This window comes from Streptopelia decaocto, assembly GCF_964273445.1.
Source record: "Streptopelia decaocto genome assembly, chromosome: 8".
Lineage (NCBI taxonomy): Eukaryota > Metazoa > Chordata > Aves > Columbiformes > Columbidae > Streptopelia > Streptopelia decaocto.
Genome location: NC_138662.1, coordinates 12,016,885 through 12,036,095, shown reverse-complemented (window position 1 = coordinate 12,036,095; position 19,211 = coordinate 12,016,885). Strand labels below are relative to the sequence as shown.

Sequence of the window (19,211 nt, the reverse complement as noted above, 5' to 3'; positions counted from 1 at the left end):
GTTATTTTTTAATTTGATATTTCAAGTGGCACTGCACCCAGACCTTCCGAGAAACAAAGTAGAGGAATCTGGAAGTGCTGCTCAGATGAGAAAAGGTTTGCTGTGGTGTTGCCCTGTCTCACGCTACTTTATAGGCACCTCATGCTGTTAATATCAGAGCCTCAAAAACAGAAGGAACATGGTGATCAAGGAAATTTCTGCCAATAAAAAGGTATAGAGAATGCTTTCCTCAGGCAGCTTTGACTGGATTGTCATCCTCTATGGTAGGATTGGAGCAGCCAGAGCTTAGAAATAAAGGTGAACCCAAGCCCTACAGGAAAGGACTGGATCCACATTTTGTGGTTGGCTTGAACCAGTGTTGCAGCATCTGGGACTAGAACTATCAGATACACCATGTTGGATAAAACTGACATTTCAACTTTGTTATTTGGGCATATTCTCTGCCCAAAACCAAACAATGTGGGTTTATATAAAATTTAGCTTAACTCTTGCTTTAGCAACCCATCCTCCCCCTTAAAGAGAACAAATGCTACTTTATAAAAGTAAGAATATGAAAACATTCTGTTTCTTAGCTCACTGTACTGTTGACCTGAGTAAGGTGCAACAACTATTTGCCACTTTTAGGGAAATAAAATGGGGCCCGTTTTTTAAATCTAGTGAATATTTTTCTGTATCTTCTATTCACGTGATTAAAACTACTGCAAAATGCTGACAGGAGGAAAAAAGATAGAACAGGTTAAGGCAACTAAATGGGCTTTGCTCTCTCCTAAAAAGCTGAGAGACAAAATCCACTCACTTGCTACTATTTGAAGCATCTTAAACTTCTAAAATTTTGTCTCAGGTCTGTAAGAAGTCACCCACCCACCAGATCTCAACACCCATGGAGCTGACATCTCTTCTGTACAGTGGGTTGCCTGCAGAACACCTTTCCAGCTAAGGCACTTATTTTAGTTTTCTGGACAAGAAACGCTGCCCTGTGCTCTTTGCAGTCATTGCTACCTTCCTAAAGCTCTTTCCTTGTTCCTCCTGGCTTCAGACCTGCCCACCAGCTGGAGCAGAATGAGCCATTTCCAGCTTCTGTTTAGACTCTCGGTTCTCACCCTTTGACGTTTGCCCTCCAGGACTATTTTCTTACAGCCTCGCGCTTCCCCAACTAACCAGGTGCTATGGGGGCTCCCCAACCGCAGCCTCCCTGCCCCACCCTGCACAGACACCCCTCAGACAAGAGACAAAACCTGCAGAGATTCAGAACATCATCGCCCCCCCCAGGCGGTTGGGGTGCCTGACCCACCATGCTCACACCACCGATTGAACACATAACAGACCATTCCCTTTAGGCAACAATTACTGAGTCTAGCGTATGGATTTTCAGCAGAAATTGTTGCTGGGACAGTCCAAGCTCTTTGTTCCCACCACCAACATCCACCTCTCCTATTTCATTGCAACCATTCAACCAAGTAGAGGGTCTTTGCAACCCTTTGGTGTTTGGCAGAGGGTAAAGACAAACACACAAGTGGGACCAGAAAATTGTTTTCTGTCTCCATATTGTTTATTTTCTTGCTGTTGTCCCTATTGTCCCCTTGCCCCCAGGAAAGCTGTGAGCAGGCAGGTAGAGGACAGACTCTGAGCAATGGCCTTGAGCATTGTGCAAAAGATTGGCTCTTTCTTCATCAAAATTTCCCACAAATTTTTCCTCTCCAAACTTAACTGTGATAGCCAGCCTGCAAGAGATCATGCAACATCTTTGGGGAAAGTTGCACTGGACCAGAAGGACATACACCAAAGAGCTCTCTTCATTTAATTACTAAAAAAAAAAAAATAATAATAAATTCAAGATACGACACAACTGCAACACTGCTAGTATAAGTGGTCATCTCAGGGCATTTGCCTGGCCTGGCCTTTTTGAAGTCTCAAAGCCAATAAAGAGATGGATTTTTTTCAGACAAGCCATTAACTGTTTTTTTAAATTTTTTGGGGGGAACTGTGAACTTTAAGTTACACTTTGCTTCTTTTTTTTTTTTCCCAGATGTTATTTTAAGTGTCTGAGTTCTATAATTGCACAGTGCCCTGGGCAACTGGGACAGGGAAACACCATATAAATAAGGCTGCCTTGCCTTTCTGCTAGCATTTACCCAGCCCCAGCTGCTCTACAAGAGGAGCAAAAAGAAGAGAAGCAAAGAGGAGCAGGAAAGCCATTGAGGAAGAAACGCGGCCCTGGCAGCAAGCACTGCAAATGCACAAGGTGACCTCTTCCAGGAAAGAGATAAACAGCAAGAAACCCCCATTTTTGCAGGTCAGAGCACGTTATTTTGTCTGTTTGTTTTGCTTCTGAGGGAGTCCAAAGAGAAGGACTCTTATCTGCTTCAGTTGCATGTTGGCTGATGAAAGTTTTCAACATGATACTCAAGTATAAGCAGCTCCTCAACCAGCATGAGTCGGAGCAGCATTTAGGATTTTTTAAAAATGTGTCTGCGTTACTTAGGGATGGCAAAGAGATCTTTGGTTGACCCAGCTTATGGTGCTGTCTCCCACCTCCCTAGCAGACCAGCCCTGACCTGAAATCCTGCAAAGCAAACCCTGAGCTGCTCCCCTCCACCCCTGCCACCGTGGGCTTTTCTTTTCCCAGTTCTGTATAAAATACAGAGAAACATCACGGGCACTCCTGAGTTGCCAGCAAAGTCTCTGCCCTGTTCAGCCCTTCGGGCCCATTGCTGACCACCGTGTTATGGGTATTTACAGCTCAACCCATTTTCCCAGCCATACAACTTGCTCTAAAGATCAGTCACTGACTGCAATACATCCTCATGACTAATAGCAACAATTACTCTAGACAAAGGCTAACAGGCATTTAAACAAGTTAAAAGTGCTTCAGAAGCCTGATTAAAATAAGTGGGCCAAAATCCAAATACAATTTTCTCCCTGGCTAGCCTTAGCAGTGGTCATAAAATGCAATAGGTTGTAATGTTATTAATTATTGTTACAACTCCTGTAGCACTATTATGGAGACACAAAGAACTCATTACAAGTCAAATGGACAGCTCTGAAGTGATCAGAGAGATGATAGGTGCTCATGGGTGCACCTTTTAAAGCCATTAGTTGTTTAAGCAATTTATAAGAATAGGGAGTTGAGTTGTGCTGGGAAGGGGAGAGTGGCTCCTCGCCATGGAGAGAGTTTTCTTGGTTTGTCTACATCAAAGTCTCATAGCTGCACCTCCTATTCATTTGATCTTAATTCAGCTCAAAAAATCTCTGCTTCATGCATTTCTAGGTATGACTTAGACAAGAAACGTGACGCAACAGTCCTTTGATGAATAAGGAAACATTGAGTAGAAATCATATATGCCAGGAAAATTTGATCTGATTTTCGGAAAGAGGTGAATACACAGCGATACACGCACATACGTGCAGCTATAAATAAAGCAGGAGCTGTTTGCAAGGGAACAGGAGCCGAAAACCACTCCCTTGATTCAATCCATTCTCCCAATTCATCCCTATAATTTTATTCCCCTAAAAATATCCATGCAGTCAGTGTTCTCTATACAAATTATGATAATTTCAAGCAAAACAAGAAAATCAGTAGGTACCATAGCAAAAGCCTGGGGACAAAGCTGGACTCACCTCCTGCTCCCGAGCAGCAGTCAGTGGTGGCACCGTGGGGAGCAGAGCTGGAGTCCCCAGGTAGGAGCCCAGGCTGAGAGAACCCCCCATCTGGCAACCACCTGCTTCCCACCGTCCCTTGGCAGCCACAGCTTCCCAAGGAGACTGCAAAAACCTGCCAGTAGGTCCTGTGAGACACATTAAATGGTTTAACTGTCTTTGGAGACTTCTCAGTCACTTAAATGTACCGGAACGAAATAAATGCTGTTTCCAGTGCTCTTCAAAAGGCAATTGGGCTGTAAGCAGGCAGGTGGTGTGGTTGGAGGCAGGGTACTGAGGACAACCTCAAGTTCAGGCTACGATGCTACCCCAGACCTCCTGTGGGCTCTCTTGGACATGTGGTTGCCCTGTTCCCACCCTGCTTGCAGGGAAGCACCCTGATTTCTCCCTCTTGATTTGCTTCTGAGATGGGAAAATTATATTTCCATACAGACAGATAATTACTTGAGGACTTTTTTCAGCTCCTTCACTGGAAATGTGTCTGTGGTCAGTGTTTGCTCGCAGGACTGTGCTGTGTATTTCTCAAAACAGCAATAACAAATGATTAGTAAATCTTGGTGACTCCCATTCAATGGTGAAAACCATGGGACAGTGGTTTCTGTCTAAGAATCAGCAAATTTTCTCCTGAAGCAGGGTGGCCCAGGTAGGGATTGCCCAAACCAAAGAACAGAGAAACCAAGGTGAAGGAGGAGGTTTGGACAGCACCAAACCCTAAAAAGGTCAGACACAAGAGATTTGTGGGGACTCAGACATCTGAGCAGAGAAAAAAGGTATGCTTTTGTACCAGACAGACCACACTTAACAGGCAGATGAACTGAAGAGGCCTGTATATACAAGGGAAGGAGACATTCATTATTCCAAGGAAATAATATATCAGGGACTGGAGATCCTCCTAGGACATGGACTTAAGCAACAATCTTATGTATGGGGACAACCCAAAGGTTTTGAGAAGAGTGTTTGGCAGTTACACAGGCTCTGGTGAGTGAAAAAAGGACACAAAAAAAGGGGCTGAGTCATGAAGACCATTTCTGTGAAGGAGCAAGATTCCCAGAGGATGGCCGCCACTGCAGCCTCCCTCCCCTCCAAGCAGGTAAGCCGTGAGTTGGATGCTCCAGCAGGTTCTGGACAATGTCCTCTTCCATCTGCAAGCAAACCTGCCTCATACCAGAGAGTCAGGTTCTGACAGACCCTGATCTCCCAGCCAAGAGCAACCAGCACTAGCTTGTATCATGAGTGGCTTCAAAGACTCCAACTAGTGAAGAAACCCACGGGGCACCATTTGGTTCATGTTTGTTCAGAAGACATCCCAACAAGGCTTGCTGAGGAAGCCTGCTTCGTAAACCAATATGGAGCAGAGCTCAGCTCAGACTCAAAAATTAGTACCCTCCTCAAAAGGCTACTCAGTGGTCAATGAAGAGTAATTTAACTGACAACAATTTTAATGAATCAAGACAGATATTTTTATGTTCAGTCACTGCATATGGAAGCAATGCTTATACTGTGGATATACTGTTCTCAATAGACTGTTCCCTGTCTGTTACATGCTAACATGGTGTGGGTAACTCCCCAAACATTAGAGCTAACAGAGTGACAAGAGATGGTTATACATCCTACAAATCTGTTGGGGTTTTTTTTGCAACAAACAGGTTCTGAATGACAACAGTGGGCTAAAAAGGCACCATTATCACTTTGAATGCCTGACCCAAAGCCTGCCTACATCCACAGAAGTCTTTTAGTGAATTTAATAGGCTATGGATAAAGCCTGAATAGAGTACCACACACCATGCTGTTTAAAATCAAGACAAACTCAATCAGCTTGTGAAATAACAAGATTTACTTCACTGCAGCCTCCATAAACCTCTGCTAATGCTGGGGTTCAGCTTCTGAGGGCCAAATATCAAAGACTTCTCTAACATGCAAAACAGCAAGTACTAATTTTTGTAAACCTCCCCCTGGACACAGCCATTAGCTCAAGGGGAACAACTGTGTACCTGCTGCTCCCAAAACTCTAGTCATTCATTTCCATACTTCAGCCCTTAATAAGCTTCACTTGAGGCAGTTTTTAAAATAAAACCCAAAGCCTGAGTGAAAACCCTTCATCCCATCCCTGTCCTGGGCAGCACTTATTCCCTGCCCCTGCCATCGGTGCATGTCCCTCTCTGAAGACAAAGGCAATGGGGTTGTGTCAAACCCATTCTGCAATATCAGCTCCTATTTCAGTGTATTACTCACTGGATTATTGAAGATCCAGTGCCAGGCCTTGTAATACAAATAATTTCTGAAAGAAAAATTATTCTGTAGTGTCAGGAGCACAGAGCTCCAGATAGGCCAGAATAAAGCAAGCTGCAAGGCATTTTGTGAAGAAATGTAAAGGCGGTTTGCCTGCATTTTACCTTGCACAGATGGAAAAGTAGTACACGGGCACACTGACACTCATCACCTTTAGTAGGTGTCCCAGGGTTAAATACTCACTCACCATGCTGAAAATGTAGGGGAAAGCCTGCAATTCACATACTTCAATAATGGAAGCAGCCATTTATACAAATATATGAACTATTTAGACTCCACGTATTTCATTTCACTTAATTTAATATCACTTAACACTTGGAAAACTTCTATAAATGAAATCACCGAAGATTCAGATCCCTACTGCGTCCAAATGTATCCGAAAAAGAAATGTGTCCATTTTCTGTGCAACAAATGCTAAATTGCAGATGTTCTGGATAATAAAATCTCCAACTCAGCTATTTAATTATTCAGCTGACTGGAGGAAGAATATGAAGCTACAGAAACTTAAAGCCACGTACTGGAAACTCTGGAGTAAGATACAACAAATGTTTGCTTTAAAAAGACACCAATTAAGCTATTCAGAAGCTTGCATTTATGAGATAATGATAATTTAATAATTATGCAAGGAAGTGCCATCTTTGCTCTCATGTCTCCTCACATGGTCAAAAATATTTTTTCTTAGAGCTAAATAAAACAGGAGTATTCTTCGTGCCAGAATTTTCAACCAAGACCTTAATCTTGTAACAAGAGGCATATGGCCAGACTCCGTTATTTCAATGGGTGTCCATACAAGCATAAATCTCCTGCTGTAAAATCACTGCACCAAAAAATGCCCAAGTCACACTATTAGGTGCACTCTCCAGTTATTGGTCTCCTTGCTCCCTCCCCTCCTTCCCCAAGCATCTCCAGGAAGATTATCACACCTTTGCCACTGCTCATTATACTAATGGTGGAGACCAGCTGGCTGGCGCCATCTCTGTGATGTACCATGTAGAAATGGAAGCATTCACAGGCTTTAAGGCTTAAGAAAGCATACAACAGAGACCCACAGTCAGTAACATTCCCTAGATGCAGAAAGTCTATGGTCTAAAGGAGGGGAAGCGGGATGAAGGCAGTGTGCTGTGCAGCTGGGACTTCAAGGAGGAAAAGGAAGAAACAAGAAGAGCATTGTAATACTAAGCCAGCCCATGCTGCTGGAATTACACAACCAGCCATACACCCAGCCAGGGTTTTCTTTGAGTGGAAGCTCCACCAGGATTTGGGCTTTTTTGCCTGCTGGAGGAGCTGTGCAAGTAGCGAGCACACTATCCAGGGCCAGAGCTGGGATCCAAATGTGTTCTCCAGGCACAGACTGTTATTAGCCACAATATACTTCTGGCATTAGGCAATTTATAATTAAATTACTAATTACATCACCAATTGGGTACAATCTGACATTTCTGGAATTCTATCCCTAATCAAACACTGTCCTCAAGGCATTAAAATTATGCTGATATCCAGCAGCAGGAGCAGCAAATCAGAGCATCCTTGTTCTCACAGGATCCCTGTTGAGCTGCTGCTGACCAGATAATCTCACAGGAGCCTCAGTCTGCTCCAGCCAAGTCAAACTGTGCCTTTGTTCATGCTGTGGCAGCCCAAATCACTGAGGTGGCATGTGGGACAGACAGAGTGGGGTGTGAGGGTGTCCTGCACATGGGCATCCTTCTTCAGAAGGACCTTGTCACACCAGCCCAGGAGCCCTTGGAGGATGGATGGCAGCGATGAAGCACCAGGCCAGCCCTCCCTGCTCAGGAGGCAGCTTGCAGCCTCTCCAGGGAGAAAACCAGCTCCCAGTTATCCAGTGTGTTGGCACGTTTGCCATACTATCCGTTCCTCTTTGGCAACAGTGAACATGCACACTGGAACAGCTTCACTGACTGTCCTCCACTACAGGTTAACCCCACAGGGAGACAGCCTGGGCTGGCTTTTGAGGCATGGGGAGGTTCCTCTCTATCACCTGTGTGGGTCTGGAGATATTCCCTATCCCTCAAACACCCTCCTGAGAAATAATCCGGGAGACTCATCCGGTTTTGCAGACTGTTTTGCCCTTGAGGAACACAGCTTGGTAAACTGGCCTCCTCTTCTCCCACACCACCTTGCTGCCCATTCAGGTTACCCTATCCACTGATCACTCTTGTCACACACTTCACATCCAAACCTCTCATGCAGAAGCTCCCATTTGCTGCTCCACACCTCATGCTACCAAGATTGGTCCTTTCTGGTTTGTTATGACAATGCAAACATGTCAACCACCCATGCTTAGTTTCTTTTAAATATTTGTCTATTCATCACAGCTCTTATTAGAAGGGGAAAAGGCAGGAAAATCACACTACAAGAGGAAAAATCAAATGTCCCAGTAAAGCATGTACATGATGCCACAAGACTAATGCTTATAGGTATGTCTTTGTGTTTGCAGAAGGGTCAGTGAAAAAAAACAGAGCAGAGAGAAAAGAGATGGCCTGGGACCTGTATGTCAGAGGGGTGCAAAGGGTGACAAACTCAGGCTGTAACCCAGGGATCATGCCAGAGCCCTGCGCTCTGCCCTTGCTCTGATGCAGCCAGGCTTCCCTGCACAGGCCCTCTCGTCCCAAATTGCCAGGAGAAAGGTTTCACTGGGTTCACCTGTAATGTGACAGTGACACCAAAAGCTTTTGTAACACATTGTACATCCACTGAGAAAAAATACAACAAAGAATTAAATATTTGTCTTGGGTAACTGTTTCCCAGCCTTTCCATATATAGGCCCCTTCAATATGATCACTCTACTGGACAAGCAAAGGCCAAATGAAAAAGTCATCAGATTTGCAGAGCACTTCCCCTTCCTGTGCATTGATCTTTCCAGACCTGACACAACTTCACTCCCTGCATCAATTGCCTGCCCAGGATGTCTCAGTAACCTTTAGAGTTGCAATATTGATCAGTTTTGCTTCAATACAACTCATTGGAGGAAGCACTGGGGCAAGCCAGCAAGTGCCTTGGCGTTACTGATTCCTGATGTACACAACGCCACTAGGAACAAAAGAAACCTCCACTAAAATCTGGGAGGTAGTACTCCAAAACACATCACAGGATCACAATGAAAGTGTGTTGAGGCCACCTATGGCTTGCTAATCAAGGGGGATGCCATATCCTCCCATCCCAGCACCATGTCTCCACCATCCTGGGTGATGGCACAAACCATTTTGGGGACAAATTTGCCCTCTCAGATGCAAAAGCTGAGTCTGCACTTGGAATGCTTTATAGAAAGACTGATTTAATCTTTCTTGACAACTTGTCTCCTATTGTGTGGATTTGTTTGAAAGGGAGAGAGCAGTTGTTAAAGTCTACGGGAAGGGAAAGAAAAGAGTCATCACTCTACTGGCCCAACAACCCTGTTGCCATTACTGTCTTGTCAGGCGAAATTAGGCTGGAGGGGTGCGAGTCCCACAAAGAAGTTGTGTTTTCTTGCAACATGCTCTTTAAAAGACCTCAGCTGGCCTCTTTCAGACAATGATACTTCCCTCCAAAAGTTTCCACCAGCTCAAATTTCTCTTGGAGGCAGAAGCCGGACTCTTCAAACCCAGGGGAAGTGAGATGCTTCCCTGAGAGAGGGTTCCTCATGAGCACAGAGCATCCTGGAACCCGAGCTCTACATGAAAGGCACGTTGGGAACAGGCAGCAAAGGAAATACAAATAATTTGCCTAATGAGCACACAAACTTTTTCCTAGCTATTTTCACTGCATTTCCAGTGGAATAATCTTGATTTCTCCTGCCAGGCTTCTGCTATTGGTCTGTGCTCTTCCTACCACTGTCGTCATTCCAGCTAGCCCTTGTCTGCTCAGGAAATTCATGGTATGTATATTTTTGCGCATGGTGCTCTTGAGATGTCTGAAAAATGTTCCTGTGAACCAGGCACTGATGTATCACTCTCTGGAGAAGATAAATTTCTGTCTGCTTCCCACATCCCTCTGTTAAGATACAGTGTGAATACAAATTTGTTAGGAAAGGTTGCATTAAAACAATAATATGCCTTTCTTGTCTTATATTTTGTACAGTACAGCTACTCCCATTTCACATTGAAAACACAAGATATCAGTCTTTGAACAGATATTTGGCTCGCTTAGCTGAAGACATCTCATAATTGGCTAATGCTAACTTTGCCTTCAGGATTTTTGGTCTGATTTTCATAACTAAAATGGGAAAAGATGTTTAAGTCTCTAGTGGTTACATCTGCTCTTATCAGGCAATTACTCTGCAGACCCTCTCCTCCTGCCCCCAGCCCACTTCCCACATTTCATCAGCTGCTCAGTATCCTTCCTACAGTGAAAGCTCTGGGCTGGATCAGCTCAGACTAATCCTCTCCAGAGCACAGCACTTGGGTGATGCTGGTCTTGCTGGGATCAGGCTGCAGCTCAGTCTCACTCCCTCCACCAGCTCCCCGTGGGCAGGGAGCAGGTCTACCAGTGCCTCCAGGATATCCCAGTCCTGCACAAGGACAAGAAATGGCTGGTTTCCATCCCCTGCAAGGGAGGCTGTTTGCAGTGGGTTGGTAACTGGGACATAGGCTGGTGCAGAGACCATGTCCCAAATGCCCGAGGTGTTAGGGGACAGTCACCAACAGCCACTCTGCATGGCTGAGCAGATGCAAGGCAGCAGTGACAAGAGGTGATGGCTGCAGCCAGAACCCCCCATTATCCTCCCTGCAGCCCAGCTTCAAGCACCAAACTAAACCTTGCACCCGTTAAAGCTAATGGAAAAAGCTGTTTAACAGGGCTCTGGAGCCAGCCAAAAATGATGAATGAAAATTGTTTAATGGTTGTATAACCAGAGGCCTGACTCTGTCCATGTTCACAGCTGCATAAATCCTGACAAGATGAACCCTCTGGGTCCAACAGCCACATCCTGTCAAATGCTGGCACCATAATGCCACAGGGCACAGGGACTGCGCATTGCCTCCCTCCTGTGCCAGCAGCAGATGGACCACTGCCTCCTCACGGAGGAGAAAAGCCAAACCGAACCCCCTCCAAAAGCACTGTCAGAGGGGTCTTTTGGTGCTATCAAAGCATAGGCCAGCTGCTGCTATATGAGAAAAGGGTGGGTATTGAGTATATAATTAACAATCCCTCCCTTTCACCAGATCTTTAAGTCCAAGATGGGAGTAATCTCCTGAGAACAACAACAGAATAAACAGAATGATGGAGAATTGTTTTAAATAACAAACGTGTATTTGGTTTTGTGGAAACTAAAGCATTTCACACCCCTAGTTCCCAGCCCTGTGCCTTCAGCCCAAGGGGTCTGAGGGACAGTCTGCTCCTGGGCTGGAGGTGTACTTCTTTCTGTTTGCCACCCCAATCCAAGCAACCTTCCCTAATCCCTGCAAGCAAAAGTATCTTGTGCCACAGTTGAAGCAGTGAGTACTCCTGCTTTTATAGCCCCCACCTCCTACTGCCAGCCCTCACAGATCCTGGCCATGATACCATGGGAGGGTGCATGAGGAGCACCACAGGGTGCTCAGGCATGAGGGGTAGGGTAACCAAGCATTTAGTCCTCGCTCCATCCCTTTGCAAACTGTGAAAGACTAGAAAAAAATACTCCTTAATTACGGAACTAAGCAAAGAAAGCACAAATGTAGGAATGGTGTCAATGAACAGTTTGCAAAGGAACTAAAAGTACAGGACTGCTTTCAAGATAAACTCACAATGTTTTTCAGAACAACAAACCCACAGAAAACTCTTCCATCAGCTTGTTGGCAACTCTTAAATTAAATGCTGGTAACCTGACAGCGAAGAACTGGCATCTAGCACATCACAGGTTTAGAAGCTCACCAGTTTCACCCTCCTCTTTGCCGCTAGTTGCGTTAATCCCATTACTCATTACAGACATTACTCATGTCTGTAACGAAGATTTACATTTATAGTTGTTTAACACCCAAAATAATGCACCCTTTACTCCTACCTTGACTGCAAAGCAGCTCAGTGAACAGCTGCCTTCCCCTCAAGCCCATAAGAAGGTAACCAATATCTTAAGGAAATCTGCCATCCTTTCTTATAAAAGCACATTAAGGGGATATTCATAAGCATTGGGTATCAGCTAAAATAAACTTTCCGTCCCATGTTCACACAGTGCCTACTCCAATTTACTCCAAACACCATGAGATCTTTGTACGTGTTGTGCAGAGATCTGGTCCTTCTGTCCCCTGGTCCCATGACACGTCATGGAGACCAACAAAGTGTTTATTTGATAATTGGTCTCATTATAGGCAAATTGAAAGCCCTTCAGTCTACTAAAATATGCACTCAGTGCTGCAGAGATGCAGCAACTGACAAATTTAATTGATAGACAACACTGATCTCTGATGCAGGTCTGGTTAAGGAATGAAAAAAGCCCAGCAGTGGCAACCATTCTGTAATGAGAATCTCTCCATTGCATTCTGCTGATGCCACTGTCCTTCACTGGAATTAGCTGAACAATTCCCACACAGATATGAGCAAAAAGTGATTTTTCACAATAAAATAGCCAGATCCCAGACGTCAAAGGTGGGTGACCATTAGCCACACTGCTCGAGAGAGAAACTGGAGGAAACAGGGACACACAACTAACTCTTCCCTTGGAGTGGGAACTATCAGTACTTTGTAGGCTGTACGCAAATACTCTTCACAGTAGCTCATCTTACTCAGGCAATTTTCAATAAATGTACACATTTTTAACATCCTACATGTACATCAAACTCCTTTTGCAGATAATGACAAGAAAAACAAGGAGTTCCCTTAGTGATGATGTGCCCACGTAATAAGACAGCATCTCAGGAGCGAGGAAGGCAGGGAAAGAGCAAAAAAGCAGGCTATTTTTTGCACGGTAAAAACCCCTGCAATTTGCTTCATGATATGTCCTTGGACAAATCCCTCATTTTGGCCGCATTTAGCCAAAATTACCCTGTAATGGCAGCAGATGAGACTTTGGATTAATCAACAGTGAGTGAAGAGTGAAGGATTTGCCCTTGGCATATACTTGCTTCTGCCTCTACAATATCAATCTGCAGCATTTTGTTACTGAGAATAGTATGTGGCATGGCATGAAACCCCTCCATTTTCTTGTCTCCTAGGTTGAAATACTGGTACTGAATTTATGATTAAAAAGAGAAAACAGAAGCAAAGTGAGCAGCAAAATATTTGCATTGTTGTAAACTGCCAGGTTGCATGAACTGTGAAGTCCCCAGACTATTTTGGGATAATTCGTCACCTTTCAACTGCCGCATAAAATTTCATGGGGGATGATGCTTGGCATTGTTTATATGACATTAGCTTCACCTTTTCATTCTACTGGGGACCATCAAATGCAAAACTGGATTAAATTTGGCAGATCATATTATATATGGGAAAATGAGAAATATTGCTGTATCACAATAGATTTTCCCAAAGGCACCAGCCTACCTCTGATATTTTGATACTGAGTCGATAAATAATTTTCCACTGGTAATTTCCATATTCAGTAAGCTGAGAAGTTTTTCTTGGTATGCAAATGAGATTTATTTAAAGCACCATTCTATGTTGCTTATAATTAGATTGATTTGAATGGCTGCAGAAGGATTTTTGTCTTGAGTGATGCTGAATGGGCAGGAGTAGAGGTAATTCCTTTTTACAATGTAGACTCATCTTCAGACTAAACCAGATTTGCTCACCGGACTCATCTAGCTGTGGCAAGAGACATGCCAGATAGAAGCATGTGGGTGATCAGGAGTTTTATGCCTTGGATGTTACAATTATTTTACTTGGTTTTAAATATTTGGGCAGACACTGAAATCACCATGCCACACCAAAGGTTTCAGTGAACCTCAGATCCAACCCTGATAGAAGGAGGAAACTTCCCAAGTACCAACCCAGCTGGAGAGAGTGCATTTGGGTTGAGTCTACTATCTCCTGACTTACAGAATTGAAAGGCAACTGACACAGTCGGGTCCACTGATCTTGCAGCTGAATATAACAAGAGGATAAAAGCAACACCCAGAAACTGAATAAAGAATTGGATCACAGACATAAAAAGGGAGATTTTGACCTAGCTGTACTAGAAAGAGACACCTGGCACCATCTTCAGTGGAACCTACATTTCCTTCATGATATCAATGTTAACTGAGTAGACAAAGTTCAAGATGGTTGTTCCCTAGTCCACCTTCACTGTGCGCTAGATACCACTGAATTTCTGCATTGGCTTCTCCCAAATCTCAGGAGAAGGCTTTGACCAGCTTAGCAGGTCCCAGCCCCCTGCATCATTTGATGAAAACCCTCCTTCTGATGGACTGGATGGGAGACAGGGCAAGCAGCAGGGGAGAGAGTAGACTGTAAGGGCTTTGAACAGCACAAATAAAACAAGCTGAAGCGTGTGCGGTGGTGCTGTGCCCTGGCTCTTCCACCAACCCTTCCCAACTCTGGACTCAGAACGGCCCTCAGACAGGGACTCATGGATGTGCTGCACAAGCCTCGGAGTATGAATTAGCAAAGAATAAAAGTCTTTCCTCCAAACAACTCCTTCTTATCTTGCTTGCAGGAGAAAACAGCCAGCCCTAGCTGCTGCTTTGCTGCTCTCTGAGAGGTGTTCCCCAGCTCTCCCTTGTGCTGGCTCGCTGCTTGCTCGCACTCACCCGGGATGACAAGGTTTGTTATTCTGAGTCATCCTGAGTGCTGCTGCTCCTCTGCAGGCCCCGCTGTGAGCATCACTAACGCGCCTGTTTCCAGTTTGCACACCACGTGAAAGCTGTTTAAAGGAAATTTAGTCCCATGGAGAGAGCCAGTGCGCAGCTGATGTGTCTCGCAAATTCTAATTTGATGACTTACACACAGCCTTTACACACATAGATAAATTTGGCTCTTCAAATACATTTACATACGTCACTATTGCAAGCCTTGTGATGTCTTTATGGAAAAGCCTGCCCTTCCCCAGCCAGCCTCGTGTTGTGCTTTTAATGAAGGTGTCTGCAGGCATTGGAGAACAACCTGTGGATTAATGACGCTTGCACAGGTTTGCTGATGCTGGACCTCTCCAATGGTCCCGCATACTGCCATAATTTTACACCAGTTTTCAATCTGCTTCCTAAGGCTCCACTTTCGAACTAGAAGTTTCCTTCTCTATTTAACACATTACTTACTTCCTTCTGCCTCTCTCCAGCAGGCAGGGGCGCATCTCAGTGCCTGGTTAGGAATCTCTACAGGCATAAATGGTACATCACTATATTTTTGGTGCTGTTCCTCTCACCTAGATCTGAAGAAATTTTGATCTCATGAAGTTAAGAAGACTTAGTCAAGAAAGTTTGAAATCCCCCCATAGGGAAACTTGTTCTGCTTCTTTCTAGTGGTGTATAAACTACGGCCTGTCAATAAGGTGTTCCTAGCAGTGGTCTATAAACCAGAGACCCTTAAGTCTTCATGCACTAACATAAAAGCCCACATTCATTTGTACATCAGTTGCTGTGTGTAACCCAGCAAGTTCTGGAGAGATCAGAGATCTGTACCAAATCAGCCTTATGGGCTGTTGTGGCATAGCAAAGTGATCAGGAATCAGTCTACTCAGATCATCACCCCTCCTAAACATGTCAAACTATAGTTACTGTTTTCTTTTGCAAAGGATGTTTTCTTGGTTCTTGAAAGTTTAGCACCTGTATTGAATACTTTAATAGGAAATTACATTACTGAAGGTACAAAGCAGCTACCTTCCAAACAGCAGACCCCTTCTCCACAGCCCAAGTGGAGAACCCCAATCTTGTCCTCAGAAGAAAGCTCTGGAGTGACAGAGCAGCCCATGAAATGACACCTGTCCTCCTCCCAGGGAGCTCAGCCTCCCCCAGAACTTCAGCTGTGACTCAGCAAGAAGGAGAAGAGATAAGAGTCTGAGTCACAAGTTTCTCTTCCTTTACACTGTTACAGATATGGTAAACTATTTTTTTTTCCTTTATAAGTGCTGCCTAGAATTTAATAAATGCTCGTATGTATTATTAATCTGGAATATTAACCCCAAATCCTATAATAAAATGACTCAAGCATTTCAAGCCATCTCAGAAGCTTGTAAAATCCTTGCAAGTTCCTAATTAAGCTACATTGGAACAATTGTTTGGTAGATTTTACAGTCAGGTTTCATCTTATCATTAGAAAGGGCAGACTACAAATTTATGCAACATAAAATGGAAGCTAATGGATTTGGAGCATATTCAGTATGGAGTGTGCATCTAACAAGTGGGAATAATAACATTAACAGTGCTTTGAGATAACAGACGATTTCAATTCATATTTATAGAAGCCATAGACTAATACACAGTGATCTACAGTTTAGATGTTGTTTCCCTGAGGGCACAATCCAGAATATGCAGGGATTCAAATTTGCAAGTGGAAAAAAATCTCACACTGTTCTCCCAAGTTGTGATACCCAGCAAAGAGACACCTGCAGAAAGTACACTGTGCTGGGGATCTCGAGTGCAGGAACATCATATGGATCTGCAGGTTGGCCTCACGTTAGACATGTCCACAGTTTGGTCTCCTTAGAACTAAGGGTTGCCCTTGGTCTGGTTAACCAGCAAATAACAGACACTCTTGTCTGGGTAGAAACAGAGGTTCACTCCATCTGATAAGGGCCAGTCCCCAGACTGTGCTTAATGGTTGGCATAAGCAAATATTAAAAAATAAATAAAGGAACCTATTAACAACACATCTGGCAATTTGGGGCTTTATGCAATGAGGTTTTGTAGGTCAGAGTATCTGGAGCTCTCATCAGCTGTTACAGCTGTCCTGGGCTGCATGATGAGAATCCAGCCCTGCTTATTTTCACAACTGGAAGATGAGTTTTGCAAGGACAAATGCCACATCTAGCAGGGCTCAGGTTCCAATTCATAAAGCCTTATAAAGCCTCTTACTTTCCTCCATACATGGCTAAATCAGTACTGGCATATGATGAAAACAGTGAGTCCCCTTCCTAAGCCAGCCAACACAAATAATTTAATTCCAGGTCTGCCAATGGCTACATTTTAGCATTGTCTCACCAGACCTGGAGCTGAACAAATTTTGGACAGCAGTTATTTTAACTGTGCAACACCACATCCTGGCTTTTGATCTCCAGCACTGGCGTAAATCAGGTCCTCAGGGACCAGAAGTCCTGTGGGGTAGCGTTTCTGTGGCCCACATCAAACACTGCTGGGAAGCGTAGATCCAGCCTTTAGTATTTATATCATGTTTCCAGTTGTCTGCAGTGTTACAATGCCAATGATTTATTCATTTATTTGCTTCACCCCTTGCATACAGTTCGTAACACAGAGAGCAACAAAGATGCAATCATGCTGTAGCTACATGTACTGTTGGGTTTCAGCGGCACCATGATGTGCTTAGCACAGTAAGTGACAGCCCGTCACCTCCAAGAGCACCCAGGCAAGCAGTAGCACCACTTCTTGGACCCACAAGACACACCGAAATTTGGCATAAGGTGAAGCAAGGAAGAGGCTCCCTCCAAGAGCAGCACCTCAGGGCTGGGCAGAAGGGGAAGGGTAAGAGAGAGTCAGAGAAGGAAAATGGAAAGCACCATGATTATCTCTGTGATGAAATTCAGGACTTTCCTGGGACTTTCTCAATGGACTGATGAGAATTGTTAAGACATGAAGAAAGTCTTGCGATGCACTTGCCCCTTGGACTGCAGTAACTGCTCTTTGTTAGACTAGTGCTGCAAGAAGAAGAGATTAGTCTGGTACATGCATCGTTTCACCTATTTACACCACAAGGACGCCAAGCCTTTTTCCCTTGATCATAGCAGAAACAGACCCTAGTAGATACAGTTCTTGTTCAGAAAAAGTCCTCGGAGACCCCATACCTAACAAACTTGGAGGGTGATGTTGTGCACTTCTGTCCCCTCTCCAGTCCCTGTCTCTGGTCCAGTCTCAAAGCCACAGGATGTTCCAGCATCCCCACCATGCCTAGGCAGCACATGCACTTGTCCAGAGGGCTGATAGGTGCACTTGGCCCTGAGTGATGTGTGTGCACTGTGGTGAGCTGACAAAACTGACAGCACGTCCAGAAGTTGTCACAAGGACAGGTTTTAATGAGGGCTGTGGGGCTCCATTTATATTCATAACAGCTGCCCATACCTCTCACAGCACAGGAGGGTATGAAACATCTGCTAGAGACTTCTGGGTGTCTCAGAGAGACAGGTGCTGGCTGTCTGGTCACCACTCAGATGCAGGGGTGCAGCACAAGCTGCTCTGCAATACCTGACCTGTGGGGAGAGCCTCACAACTGCTCAGGGTACACGTTCCACAACATACACATCAGTGCTGTAATTCACTTACACTGATCTTCTTCATTATGCTGTTCATATAACCTCTATTTTTTTGCAGATGATGGAAAGCTTCTCTCCATGTCTAGAAGGATGAAGCAGTGTCAGACAGCTTAGCAGAGCTCCCCAACACAACAGAGAAGACTTATGCAGCTCTAACCTCACGCACTCCCTCTGGAAGAGTACCAGGCAGAGTCTTGTGCTTGCAATAATCCTCATGGTGACTGCTTACACAAACACAGACCAAAACAACCTAGTGCTTCTCAAAGTTACAGTTTTAAATTAAATTCCTTGGGCAAGACCTGAGTCATCTCAGTTCTCTCTTGTTTTTTATTAATTTTAACCCTGTTCTATCATTTTCATAACTAAGACTTAAAACTGTCATACATTTCCTCCACAGCTTCCAGCAGGTCACCTGCTTTGCTCTGGCATCTTTGGTTGCATTTAGCAGTGACTAAACTTTCTCTGTGCTCTCCCTCCAGCTCCCCAGCCCAGCTGCTGCAGGCAATGAACCTTCCTGGGTCACGCACAGGCGAAACAGGAACGAGCACAGACCATGGATCAGGGCTGGATCAAGCACAGAATCTGGCCTTGTAGTGGAGCCAGGAGCAGAGCTTATTGCTTTGGTAGTAGCAAGTCAGAATAAAAATGGGCTACACTTAATTCTAACGATTTTTCTGCTAATACTGAGGATGAAAGTTTAAAACTTGGCCAGCTAAAGGGGGTCTTTACCCGAGGCAGGAACTCTGCTAAAATAGAGAGCCCTAACGTACTCGATTAAGAATTCACCAAGGCAACAGCCAGAAGCATCCCCAAGATACTGCTGTGCGGGTGATCAATTAGCATTGTTATTGTCATGGTGAAATAATCTTCTTTATTAGTTTTCTTTTTAAAATTCAAATGGAGAGATGAGGTGTATTAGATAATGTGTGTACCCAGAGAAGGA

General features: G+C 44.4%; 1 long non-coding RNA gene across 2 annotated transcripts; it reads left to right on the top strand.

Annotated features, from left to right (window-relative positions):
• The first annotated feature begins 2,138 nt into the window (after positions 1-2,138).
• LOC309443252 lies at positions 2,139-18,571 on the top strand. 2 transcript variants are annotated; one of them, XR_014184765.1, is made up of 4 exons: positions 2,139-2,293; positions 9,742-9,817; positions 14,507-14,613; positions 18,327-18,571. It is a non-coding gene; the product is annotated as an uncharacterized lncRNA (long non-coding RNA). The 2 variants fall into 2 exon arrangements; XR_014184764.1 differs by lacking the exon at positions 14,507-14,613.
• The last annotated feature ends 640 nt before the right edge of the window (positions 18,572-19,211 follow it).